The sequence below is a fragment of the Ambystoma mexicanum genome, chromosome 2q (genome assembly GCF_040938575.1).
Source record: "Ambystoma mexicanum isolate Mex_15411 chromosome 2q, UKY_AmexF1_1, whole genome shotgun sequence".
In the NCBI taxonomy this organism is placed as follows: domain Eukaryota; kingdom Metazoa; phylum Chordata; class Amphibia; order Caudata; family Ambystomatidae; genus Ambystoma; species Ambystoma mexicanum.
The window spans coordinates 135,259,298-135,272,481 of record NC_090924.1 but is presented as its reverse complement, the minus strand read 5'-3'; positions in this window follow the sequence as shown (position 1 = coordinate 135,272,481).

The following is a 13,184-nucleotide window of genomic DNA, read 5'->3' as shown; positions in this document are numbered from 1 at the left end:
TTCCAAGGCTTGCCCTTGTCTTCCCTCCTTCTTATAACTTTTGCTTCCGAACATTGACAATATCGAAGTACTTTTGGCTACGTTGAATCGTGAACTATCTGACTGTGTGATCTTCGGCAACAGGCCCCCTGTGTCACTTGACCCTGGCTCCGGCCCTTTGACTTTGAACTCTTGTCTCTGAGTGTTTCTCGATTCTGTCTGCCTAACCAAAATATTACCTGTGATTTTTTGCCTCCAACTCGTTCTGTGTATCTCAGGTGCTAAGTGTGTTTTTGCCCCGGTAGAATTTCATGTCACGGATAAGCGTTTATTTAGTAGACCGAACTGTCAAAAAGTGATCGCAATCGTATTCACGGTAACGTGTTTTGTTCGTAACACCGGTTCATTGCAACACAGGGTACTTACCTTGAGACATACTGTACAAAGTGAATTGGTTAGTTGTAGTATACTTGACATGTTGTTTGTGATTAAGTTTAATGGAAGTGTTGTGTTTATAACGAATGGTTTAAAAATAAATGTACTTATATTTTTCTACCTGAAACCTTGAGTCAGTGTTTGCTTGAGTCACAGTAATTGTTGTCCCTTTGTGTAATCTCTGCTACTGCTCATATACTCTTGAGATAAACCTGGCTGCTCTGCCACTGCTACCACTCTGATATAGTAGTACAGGCTTGTACCAAAGGTAAAACTTGTATTACCACCTGTAGTCTTAATTGTGTGTAGTGGTCCCTAAGGGCACTGCACAGGATTCTGCCTGACACTGGTGTACAGAGGTGAGGATTTGGAAGTAGAGTGATTACACTTAGAGTGCTGCTGTTGCTTGGGTTCAACTAACCACAAGGCTAACACCACTAATTCTATTTTAACTAAAAAATCATGTCAAATATGGACAGCTACACTGAAGAGAGTCTTTTACTCTATACTGCTGAGGTTCTGAGAACTATGTGTAGGGATAAGAATCTCGCTGGTAAAGGAAAGAAATCTGAACTGGTTGCAAAGTTAATGGGAAAAAGTCTGGAGAGTGGGTCAGAAGGACCTTCCACTCCAGCAAATGTGGATTTTGATGTTTCTGATTCTGAGAGTGTTACTTTAGAAGAAGTAGATGAGTCCTTGTTAGAAAACCCTACAACTCCTTTGCCTGCTCAGAAATGTTAAGCTGATCGGCCCGAGAGGACCGCGTACCTGTAATCTTGGTGGTTGGTCTTGCTGAAGTCGCCAGTCTGGAGTCCAGGAACTGATGAATTAGCGGCACGAGGAATCAGCCCCTCCACCACCCAAAAGAGGAACTGGGTGAAGGTTGGACCGACCCCCAATGTCACGATAAGTATTCGCCAGATGAGCGTGACTCGAGGATTGATGGCTCAGGTTGGTGACACTGTAGTTCAGGTAGAGCCGATTGTAGATATCATGAATCTTCCGGAACCAATGTAACAGTGAGGTATTACAGTTGATAGAAAAGTCCGGTTGGTGCTGATAGTTCCAGAGGTTTGCAGGATTAGGTTCGGAGGTAGGCAGAACAGGAATAGAGAGAACAGCTGGAGGCTAGCTGGTACTGGGCAAGTCCCGGGTAAGTCTGAAGATGGGCAGACCCAGTGCCGACAACAAGTCAGGGCTGGAGGCAGGCAGGCTCAGGACAGGCCCCAGGTAAGGCTGGAGGTAGGTTGGCTCAAGACAGGCCACAGGAAAGTGCTGAGGTAGGCTGACCCAGGACAGGCCACAGGTAAGGCTGAGGCAGGCTGGCTCAAGACAAGCCACAGGTATGGGCTGGAGACTGGCTGACCCAGGACAGGCCACAGGTAAGGGCTGGAGATGGGCTGACCCAGGACAGGCCACAAGTAAAGGCAGGTGGTAGGCTGACCCAGGACAGGCCACAGGTAAGGACTGAAGGTAAGCTGACCCAGGACAGGCCACGGGTAAGGAATGGAGGTAAGCTGACCCAGGACAGGCCACGGGTAAGGAATGGAGGTAAGCTGACCCAGGACAGGCCACAGGTAAGGCTGGAAGAGAGCTGGTCCAGGACAGGCCACAGGTAAGGACTGAAGGTAAGCTGACCCAGGACAGGCCACGGGTAAGTGCAGGAGGCAAGCTGGCCCAGGACAGGCCGCAGGTAAGTAAGAGGCAGGAACAACGAGGCGAGCGAAGCGAACCGCGTTGAGACGCGACTCGCTGTGAATTGCGGCCTCTTTTATGGGCCGCCGGCGCCCGAAAGGACTGGGACGCAAGCCGTTCCGTTTCCGGACGCCGGCGGACCCATAACGAGGCTTGAGAAGCAAGCCCCGCTAGGGAGATGAGTTCGGCCCACGGCGCATGCGCGGAGCCGAGAGAGAGGCCTTCCGCGCATGCGCCGAAGGCCGCCAGCCCTGTAGCCCGCCACTCCCCTCCCGGCGAGCCCCCGGAAGCAGATGCGCAGATAGACTCGCCAGGAGGGGAAGAGAGCGGCAGACCCCCGTCTCCCGCGTGACATAACAAGAAAGCACAACCTCTGTCCACAGGGACCCCCACAGGTCCTACACTTACTCCTGAGTTTATTTCACTTGAGAAAATGAGACTTGAATTGGAAGTGAAACGTATTGTTTCACAAACTGCCATGAAACATCAAGAGTTAAGGCTCAGAGAAATGGAGCTGAACCATGAACTAGAAATGAAGAAACTGTCTCTAGAAAATCCTTCTCTGCCAGAGTCCTCTAGGTCTTCCAGCCCTAAGAGACCTCGTATGCCAAAGGGGATGATTGGTATGTATGAGACTAAACTTGATGTTTTGGATTGGTTAGCAATGTTTGAGTACAATCATGGGATTCAAGGTATCTCAGGGAATCAGTTGATTCCTTGGCTTTTCTCTAGGCTTCCCCCTGTTGCAAGTCATGCTGTAATGGAATTGGGGGAAGTGGATAAACAGGATTATGAGTGTGTGAAACTAGCATTAATCTTCCCAGTATCTTAAGAGGCTTAGAACCCTCAAAAAGCATGATGGTACCTCTTGGGCTACCTGGGTTTGTGAATGTTTGAAAAATTTAGATGGTTGGTTTAAGGGTTACAAAGTGAACACTTATAAAGGTTTGAGGAATCTTGTAATGTTGGAGTCTATTTTTGTTGTCTGCTCTCCTGAGCTTAGACAGTACTTGGCTGATTCAAAGGAGATAGATCCTAGGAAACTAGCTAAGGCTGCTGACTTGTGGGTTGCTAACAGGGCTACTCACAAGGATTCTGGGGCTACTCAGAGAAGGATGAGGGGAAGCAGCCAAAGAAAGACAACAAAGAGAATTCAAATAATTCCAATCCAAAAGAGGGCCCCAAACATAACCAGGATAAGGAGGAGTAAAAATGGGTGGTCCCAGATTTTTTGTTTATGGGGGATTGAGCAAAAATAGGGACTACTTACGTAGTGTAAAACAAACAAACAGAATGCTCAATTACCCCTCTTTTAGTACACTATAGACCCAGGTCACTGAACAAGGAGAGGAGTATTGATAGACTCACTATTTCATCTATTTACCATTCACGTGGAGCAAAAATATTTTTTACCAGAGCATAAACAAAGTAAAAAAACTTTAATCAATTCATTTTCAACACAGAGAAAGATATGATGGGTGTTTTTCGCAAGACACCACATACATTTGGAAAAAAATCACAGTTTAAAGAAACACCAATTATAAAAAGTCTAACAAAATCACGTGTTCTACCAGTGGTGTCTAAAGTTAGTAGAGTGACACTTATGACAGATCACCTTAACACATTTTTTCTCAATCTATTTTTCGTATTGCAATTTCGGGGGAACAAACTATAAATGTACAGCATAAGAAAAAGTACCTGTACTGCAAGAAAAGACACAGTTGTTTCAATGTCTACAGGATGTCTACATATATTTCGGCACAGAAATTACATCAACACCATCCCTGGTGTTCTGCTGTTTTATTTGTGGCCCTCTACGGGACGATATATTGCTTGTTCAGGTTGACTGAAAGTTCAAAACAAATCCCCAGTTTATGCGCACATTTTTATCGGGTGCTTTAAGAAATGTGAAATGAGTATTAGTGACTGATCTGGTGATTCGATTTCTTAGACTCGCTAAAAAATTACACTGTTAAAAAATATATTAAAAAATCTTTTGGCAACGTTTATGTTTTAAGGGCTGTTTTGTTGCCCTTTTCCACTCTTTTCACTGACCTTTATGTTCTATCATAGTTGGACAGAAGCATGATTTCTTTGGCTGGAAAATTGAGGTACACTTCCATTTCTCTTTTCACTGACCTTTATGTTCTATCATAGTTGGACTGAAGCATGATTTCTTTGGCTGGAAAATGGAGGTACACTTCCATTTCGTGAGTTGCGCTATGCAACCAATCTTGTTTCGTACTGCTTGTTAATTTAGCAGAAGTTTTTTGGCCGGCCGTGGTGCCGATGTTGTTATTTTCTCAAGGATAGGTTCACAGTTGGCCATGTCACGGAACCTGTTTATAAGCACAATCATATTTCAAAATGTGGACCTTTTTACTTCCATAGTCTGTAGAATAACACAAGTCATAAGACGTGTGTACTGACCTTTCATTTCTTGGTCGATTTTTAATGGCACCGGGATATGGACTTCGGAGAAGGCTATACTCGTCTTTTTTGGTTAGTTGCAGCTTTGTCTTTTTCCTATACGTCTCATCCACCAGCTGAAAAACACAAGGGGTGGATGGGATGTTAGGATGTTTTGTTATTTCATAGCATTTTAGCATTAGTTTTGGGGCGTCTGTTTCAATTTACATTCCCTCTATGCGAACGCTTTTTGAGTCCCAAAATTCGAAAAGAAGGGGAGAGGTGTCTTTACCTTTTCGAATTGCAGACATTTAAGAGTACGGACGTCCTCTCGGGTCGCAGAAGTTTTGCAGCCTCGGCACGCGAATGCCAGTAGTCTTGCGCGTTGCCAGGGTGTATTTTTCTTACGTTCCTGTGGTTGCCGGTCACGTGATTCTACGTATTTGCGTTTAGTCCGCATTGTGTTTTCTTTTGTGTTACGTCAGCGTCTTGTTGGCGCGGCCATCTTGGAAGGGTGGCAGAGCATAGAAAAAAGGCTTTTTCGTGGGCACTGTTTATGATCATGGTCATATTTCCAAACGGCCACAGTTCCTCTTTTTCTTATTTCTTTTCTGAGTTTTTGGGAGATAATATCTCCACGAAATATATGTGTTTTCACAGTCTACACATGTATGGGAAGGGTACCTCCTCAGGTGCCATGGGTTGCTTATTATGATGGTACCCCCTTCCTGAAGATGTAACTCTGGGGTGCATTTTGTGAACACACTCATGTATTGATCTCTTTTTCTCAGGCCTCATTGATGTCGGTGTGCGAGGGATTCTCAGTGTGAACACCATAGTTGCGATTCAAAAATGATGTGCTAGATGGATTCATTATCTCATCAGTGCTGGTGTTGAGAGAGTCCTCTGTGTGGACGATATCCATGGTCAAGATTGCATTCCTGTTTGTCCAGTTCTAATATCGGTAGAATGCAGCACCTCATTATTTAGGTTGTTTCCGACATCTTAAAAGAAAATGCCCCACTCAACCGCTGTATTTAGGCCATTTTTCACTGTGTCCAAATCGAAAATCCATTTCTGCTCGCATTTTCGAAGTGCCAGATCTCTATCTCCTCCTCTTTTTGAAATTTGGACCGTTTGAATAATAAACCAGAACAATTTGCATGGTTTATGTTTCAGGTGTAGATAGTGAGCAACCAAAGGTTTATTTGGCGTTTGGTTTCTGATGTTGGTTCGGTGCTCACCTGTGCATGTTTTTATTTGTCTTTTAGTCTTTCCAATATAAAGGAGTTGGCATGGGCACTGGATGGCATAAACTACCAATTGTGAGATACAGTTAGGGAATGACTTCAGTTCCCACTTTCTTCCTTTTAGATCAACTTTTTTCATGTTTTTTGTTAAGGAACAGACTGAACAGGTGCCACATTTGAAGTGTCCAATTACTGGTGGTAAGTTCCAGAGTGTTCTTTGTGTGGCCACTTTTTTTATTGCATGGGGGTACGTATGAACTAAGTTGTCTCTCAGATTTTTTTGTCTTTTGAAGACGAACCTCGGGGGTGCTGGGTTAAAGTCCTCTGTTTTTATAATATGCCAATTTTTTAGATTCAGTTTACGTAAATTGTGGCTTATGGGACTGAAAGTTGTAACACATGTCATCTTCTCCATGGTTGTTTTTTTCAATGGATTGAGGCATGTTTCTCGGTCTCTATTTTTTGCCCTTTTATATGTCATGTTGATTTGTTTCTTGGGATAGCCTCTTTGTTCCAGACGTTTCTTAAGTTGTTTCCCATGCATCTTATAGTCGTCCAGATAGGTACAATTCCGGCGAACTCTTAAAAATTGACCAATCGGGAGGTTAGCCTTCAAACTTGTTGGATGATAGCTTTGGTACTCTAGTAGTGTGTTCTTATCCGTTTTTTTCCAGAACAGTTTTGTGATCAAAGACCCATTTCTTTGGGTTCTAATTTCCAAATCAAGAAAGGAGATCATGTCTGTGTCGTACGACATTGTGAAGTTTATGTTGATGTTGCATTGGTTTAACCACTCTTGGAATTCAAGCAGGAGTGGAATAGTACCTCTCCACACTAAAAAGCAGTCATCAATGTACCTATCCCACGCAATGATGTTAATTTTGAAAGGGTTATTAATGTTGTATATAGAATTGATTTCCACAAAATCCATATATAGATTGGCAATATCCAGGGCAAATGTTGCCCCCATGCTCGTCCCGTGTCTTTGATTATAGAAGACATCTTCACACATGAAGTAGTTTTCCATGAGTGCCAAGCGTGCGCACTCTAGGATAAAAGCTGTAGGGACGGTTTTTGTGTTCATATGAAGTTGGTCAAGGTATTGTTCTAACACTTGTAGGCATTCAACCTGTGGAATACTTGTGTATAAAGCCACAACGTCTAGAGTAGCTAAAATGTCTCCTTGATCAATATGAATGTTGTCTAAGATTTTTATCATGCTAGTTGTGTCCTTGATGTATGATTTAATTTGTGACACAAAAGGTCTCAGGAACCAATCCACGTAGATGGATAAGGGTTTCAGGATAGAGTCTATAGCCGAAACTATAGGTATTCCTGGTGGTGTTGCACTGTTTTTGTGCACTTTCGGCAACAAATAAAAAGCTGGACTAGTTGGATTGGTTTTGCTCAAGAAAAGCTTCTCGTCATGGTCAATCCACCCCTCTTCTTGTGGATGTAGCATCAGACTTGATATTTCTTCTTTTAAACGGGGTGTTGGATCTCCCTGCAGCCATCTGTAAAATGTTTGGTCCGATAGGTGGGACTTTATTTCTTCGTTGTATGCATTTTTATTCCATAGGACAATACCCCACCTTTGTCCGCAGGTTTTATTACGAACAAGTCATTCTTTTGCAGGTGTTTGAATGCCTGTCTTTCCATTGGACATAGGTTGTCTTTCGAGAAGTTTTTGGTGGACAGCAATTTTCTCGCGTCTTCACTTATTTTATTTTATAAAGCAGCAATAGCTGGATTGATCATGTTGGTAGGCGGGAAAAAAGTAGAAGGTAATTTTAAACCTGTTGTGCTCTTTTCTTTTTCCTTATCATGCGTTGGGGGATTGCGAAAGAAGTATTTTAAGCAAATCGTGCAGAAGAATTTTTGCAATTCGATTTCTGTTTGGAAATTTTCAGCTTTTTTTGACAGGAACAAAACTTAGACCTTGACTAAGTACTTTAGTTTCTCCCTCTGTAAGTACATGGGAGGAAAGATTGAAAATGGGTATCAACAGTTCTGCATAGGCCCGTTCCAATTCCTTGTTTGCATCTGTGGTGGGGCTTGTGGTCGATTGCGGCCTCCTTGTGCCCGCCCCTGAAAAACTGTTGTCTTTGGTTCCTTCCTCCTCGGGATGTATTGGTGTTTGTGCTATTATCGAGTCACTACTAGTGGTGCTATTTGTAGCATTGGAGAAGGTCACGTATTGTTTCCTTTGGTAGCCATTTCTTCCTCTCTGGGAAAGCCACAAGGTAAACCGAATCAGGCTAGTGTACCACCAGGTTCCACACCAGATGGAGGTCAGAGCAAACCCCCATTCCAGAGAGCATTTGGGAAATGCTTTGTTTGTGGGTTACCTGGCCATGTGAAAGGAGATCCCAGGTGTAAGGGTAAACCTTCATGGATCAACACTGTCTCCTTAGCCTTCTCCCAGGTGGATGAAGTACCTATGACCAGCGGAAACTTTCAGCTACTAGCTGATGAGCCCATGAAAGTCTCAGCTAGTGTTTCTTTAGTGTCCTTGGGTCTTTGGGAACAACAGAACTTAGATGTCTATAACTCAATCCCAGATAATACTAAAGAGTATTACAAAGATAGTGTTCTTGTGAATGGTCAGGAGATCCCTGCCATTAGAGACACTGGAGCCAGCATAACTGTGGTTGATGAATGTTTGTTTTCAAAGTGGAGGATGTTGCTAAGGCACCCACACGCTTAACCAAGTTAGCTGGAGGCCCTGTGCAAATGGTTCCCCAGTTACCAGCCCTCATCCAGTGTAATGACATGACTCTCAGGATACATGTAAGTGTGCACAATAATGTACCTGGGGGGTCCTGCTGGGTAATGACCTTAAAACTCTTGGAGTTGTGTCTAGTACCCCCATGTCCCCCAGCAGAAGGAAGCAGGAGCTCACAAGGTCTGCAAGGGAGAGACCCTTTAGAGGCTCTCCTGGGGACATGATAGAGGAAACTATCACCCCAAGTCCACAGGACTTACTGCCATTGCAGGACGAGAAAAGACAAAGGGGAAACCTAGGTCTGCCAGCAAGAAACCAGCAAGCACTCCTGTGCCCAGAGGGACATCTCCGAGACTGTCCAAAGTCACACCTGTGATTCCCACACCAGCTGAGGTTGAGTGTGAGGTTCAACCCTGTATGGTCAAACTAGATACTGAGGAATCAGATCTAGAAGAGGATCTTACCTTGGTAGGAGATCTTGACCCTGTTGACCATCCTGAGCTGCAGTCTTTACTGGCAGAAGGTGGACCCAACAGGGAAGATTTCTGTAAGGGCCAAAGAGAGTGTCCTACCTTGGAAGGTCTTCGCCAACAGGCCACTTCTCAGATCAATGGGACTGAGCCTGGGAAGTATAGTTTACACAGGGAGGATGGTCTCTTCTACAGTGAACCAACTGAGTCAACCCCTGGAGACTGCAAAAGACTTGTAGTACCTCTAGTAAACTGACTCCAGTTTCTGCAGTTAGCCCATGAGGTACCTTTGGCTGGTCACTTAAGTTTTAAGAAGACCAAAGAAAGGTTATCTCTGCACTTCTACTGTCCTAAGATGGGTACAGAGGTAGACAAATTCTGCAGAAGCTGCCACACTTGCCAAACATCTGGCAAGAGTGGGTCCAATAATCTGGCACCCTTAGTGCCTCTCCCGTGGTGGGAATTCCTTTTGAGAGGGTTGGGATTGACATTGTTGGTCCTCTTGACCCTCCCACATCTTCAGGCAACAGGTTCATCCTGGTTGTAGTGGACCATGCCACTAGATTTCCTGAAGCCATACCTATGAGGACTGTTACGGCTCCGGCTGTGGCCAAGGCCCTACTTGGTATTTTTACCAGGGTAGGTTTTCCTAAGGAGGTGATTTCTCACAGGGGATAACATTTTATGTCCCACTACATGCAAACCATGTGGAAAACCTGTGGAGTCAGCTACAAGTTCTCAACTGCCTACCACCCCAAACCAATGGTCTGGTAGAGAGGTTTAGGTGCTTTAGAAGAAACCCTTAGAAGAAAGTGGGACCTTCTACTGCCATGCCTTCTCTTTTCTTATAGAAAAGTCCCTCAGGAAGGAGTAGGATTCAGTCCCTTCGAACTTCTCTATGGCCATCCAGTCAGAGGTCCATTGGCCCTGATTAAGGAGGGGTTGACGAATGCTCCTTCCCCCAAGCCAGTCAGAGTGACTGACTATGTGATAGGTCTCCGGAGGAGAATGTCACACGTGATGGCAGAGGCCAGTGACAACTTGAGGGCTGGGCAAGCTCTGGTCAAATATTGGCATGGTTGAGTTTACTGAAGACCAGCTTGTTCTTGTTATGGTCCCAACAAGGCAGAGGGCCTTGCAGGACAAATGGATAGGACCCTTCAAGGTTGTGGGTAAACTTGGAGAGGTGAACTATCTGGTGGACTTAGGCAATCCTAAGGAGGCTCCCAGAGTCTTTCACACCAACCGTTTAAAGGCTTATGTCTCTAGACCTGATATAGGAGCTCTGCTTCTAGCTTCAGCTCAGGAGGAGGAGGAGAGTGAACCTCTGCCTGACCTTCTCAGAGGCTTACCTTTAGATGAGCAAGTGGAAGGAGTTAATCTCTCTTCCAGTATCACATCTGACCAGTAGGATGAGTGCAAGTTACTGTTAAATCAGTTTGCCTCCCTGTTCTCACTGTCACCAGGCTTGACCCCTTGGGGCCAGCATGACATACACACTGGTGACTGTTTGCCTGTCAAAAGCATGGGCTACAGAATGTCAGACAATATCAGATCCCACATAAGGAATGAGGTCAACAAGATTCTTGAACTCGGGGTTATAGATAGTGCCCTCTACTAGTCCATGGTCTAGCCCAGTTGTGCTTGTACCAAAGGCAGGATCCAAGGAGTTGAGATTCTGCATGGTCTATAGAGCTCTAAATGCAGTCACCACGACTGATGCCCATCCTTTGCCTAGGACATATGAGCTGGTGGACAAACTTGGTGCAGCCAAGTACCTCAGCACATTTGACCTAATGTCAGGCTATTGGCAAATAGCCCTGACAGATCATGCCAAGGAGAAAACTGCATTCTCCACCCCAGCTGGCCTCTACCAATTCAAGGTAATGCCTTTTGGATTAAAGAATGCACCTGCTATATTTCAGAGGATGGTCAATCAAGTTCTGAATGGGATGGAGGACTTCTGCATGGCATACTTGGATGACATTGCAGTGTTCAGCCCTACATGGAAAGAACATGTTGAACACCTAGGTTTTGTATTGCAGGCTCTGGAACAGGCCCATCTGACCATAAAGGCAAGCAAATGTCAAATTGGTCAGAGCTCAGTGGTCTACCTTGGACATGAGGTAGGAGGAGGTGAAATAAGGCCATTGCCTAGCAAAGTATAAGCTGTACAAAACTGGGCCACTCCTACTACTCAGACTCAAGTGAGAGCCTTCCTAGGTCTCACTGAGTACTACAGGAACTTCATAGAGAACTATGGGACCATAGCTTCTCCCTTGAATGTCATCTCCTCTCCCAAATTTCCTAAAAAGGTCAGGTGGAATGAGGAGTGCAATCAAGCCTTTGAAGGTCTAAAGAAAGCCCTTTGTCAAGCTCCAGTCCTAAGAGATCCGGAAAATCACCAACCCTTCATTGTACAAACGGATGCTTCTAGTGTAGGCATAGGTGCAGTCCTTAGTCAACTGGATGAGAAAGGTAGGGAACACCCCATTTGTTTCATCAGCAGGAAGTTAAAGGATCCTGAAACAAGGTGGGCAACAATAGAAACAGAATGCTTTGCTATTGTGTGGTCACTGAAGAGGTGGAGACCATACTTGTATGGATCTACCTTCATCATTCAGACTGACCGCCAACCTTTGCGATGGCTGATGGAAATGAAAGGGGAAAACCCAAAGTTACTCAGATAGTCAATCTGCCTGCAAGGACTTGATTTCTCCATTAAGCACAGAGCAGGAAGTCACCACCAAAATGCTAATGGTCTCTCTAGGATGCTTCTAACCGACTAGCGGTATGAGGTCCATCCAGGAGTGGATTAAATCCTCCTGTCCCTTAGTCTGCGGGGGGGAAGGCGAGTGTTAGGGAGAATTCTGTTTTATGGCTAATTTCCCTCACCTAGTGAGTCCCCCAGCAGCTTTGCTGGACTTCTGGAGTTTATTTTTTTTCCACTTGGTAAGAGTGTGAGCTTTTCCCCACTCTTACCTATGTTTTGCCATGTGTATTTCTCTGTTTTTGTGATTATGGACTCTGAAGTACACCACTTCAGTAGCCCCTTTCTTTTGTGTGTCACACAGCACCTGCAGTGCCGTGGCACAGGGTTGTCTTTGAGACTTCCCCCGACTCCATTTCTGAGGCTGACTACAGTCCCCCAGAAAAGGGTAAAGTTGCCATTAACTTTACTCAGTCAATCTACCACAGATCCAGTACACCCCATCTTCCATGGAGTACTGGAAAGGGTTAATTTGTACCCCTTTTTATCTGTACCTCCTCGAGCATTGTTTCCCTCTTTTAACATTTAGACTTGGCAGTGGTATCTACCCTAACTTTTTTCCGCGATTATATTAGATAAACGTGGTATTGTCTTGGCTATTATATTAGCCTCGAGCATAAACCCGCTGGACCAAATCATCTTTCTTTTGGCCCCGGTTGGGTGTATTCACCATTTCTTTTTGTTAAAATCCTTCTTGTGTTTTACTTTGCGCGGCAAACTAGGTTCGCCTTCTTTGTTCGCCGTCTTTTGGCGGGCTTCTACAAAGAAGCCCTCCACCAGGCACCTGGGTGTCTAGGTGAGCTGAATGGGAGGGAGGGGTGTAGTCACCCCCTGCACAGGGTATCCTAGGAAACCCAAGTTGCACTTTGCCATGATTGGATGAGGTGGTTGTCCGGGCTGGACAACTCCCCTGCTAGGTGATTGACAGCCAGGCTGGGTGAATGGGGGTTTTGCGCATAAAAGGCAGGTCTCTTGGGCTAGAGTCAGAGAGTCACCACTGGAACTACAAGGAACCGAAGAGAAGCGGAGAGAACGATGGCTGCTGCAACTATCCTGTCCCAGTGAAGCCCTGCTGCAGTCCTGAACTATCTACCCTTCAACGACTAAGAGAAGATCCAGTCCGGAGTCTTCTTCCCTTGAGCCTAGTGGGGATAACCAGTTCATCTTCCACAGCCAGAGGATCCTCTTCCTTGGTCAAAATCGCTGCACACAGCTGTAGTGGTCCGGATAGCCATTTGAAGAGCCTCTCCTGTTTTTAAGGAGCACACCTTTTATTCGTGTCGCTGCTGCCGGCTTCATCCCTGTGTGGTGGAGACCCCCTTCAGACGTTCTCCTTCACAACGAAGCTCCATGAATCGTGGGTCTGCGGGAAACCAACAGGAAAAACTGCCCGGGCACCAGCTGCACCATTGGAATAAGGTACTGTGTTCTGCTTGAGGAAACTGGGTGAA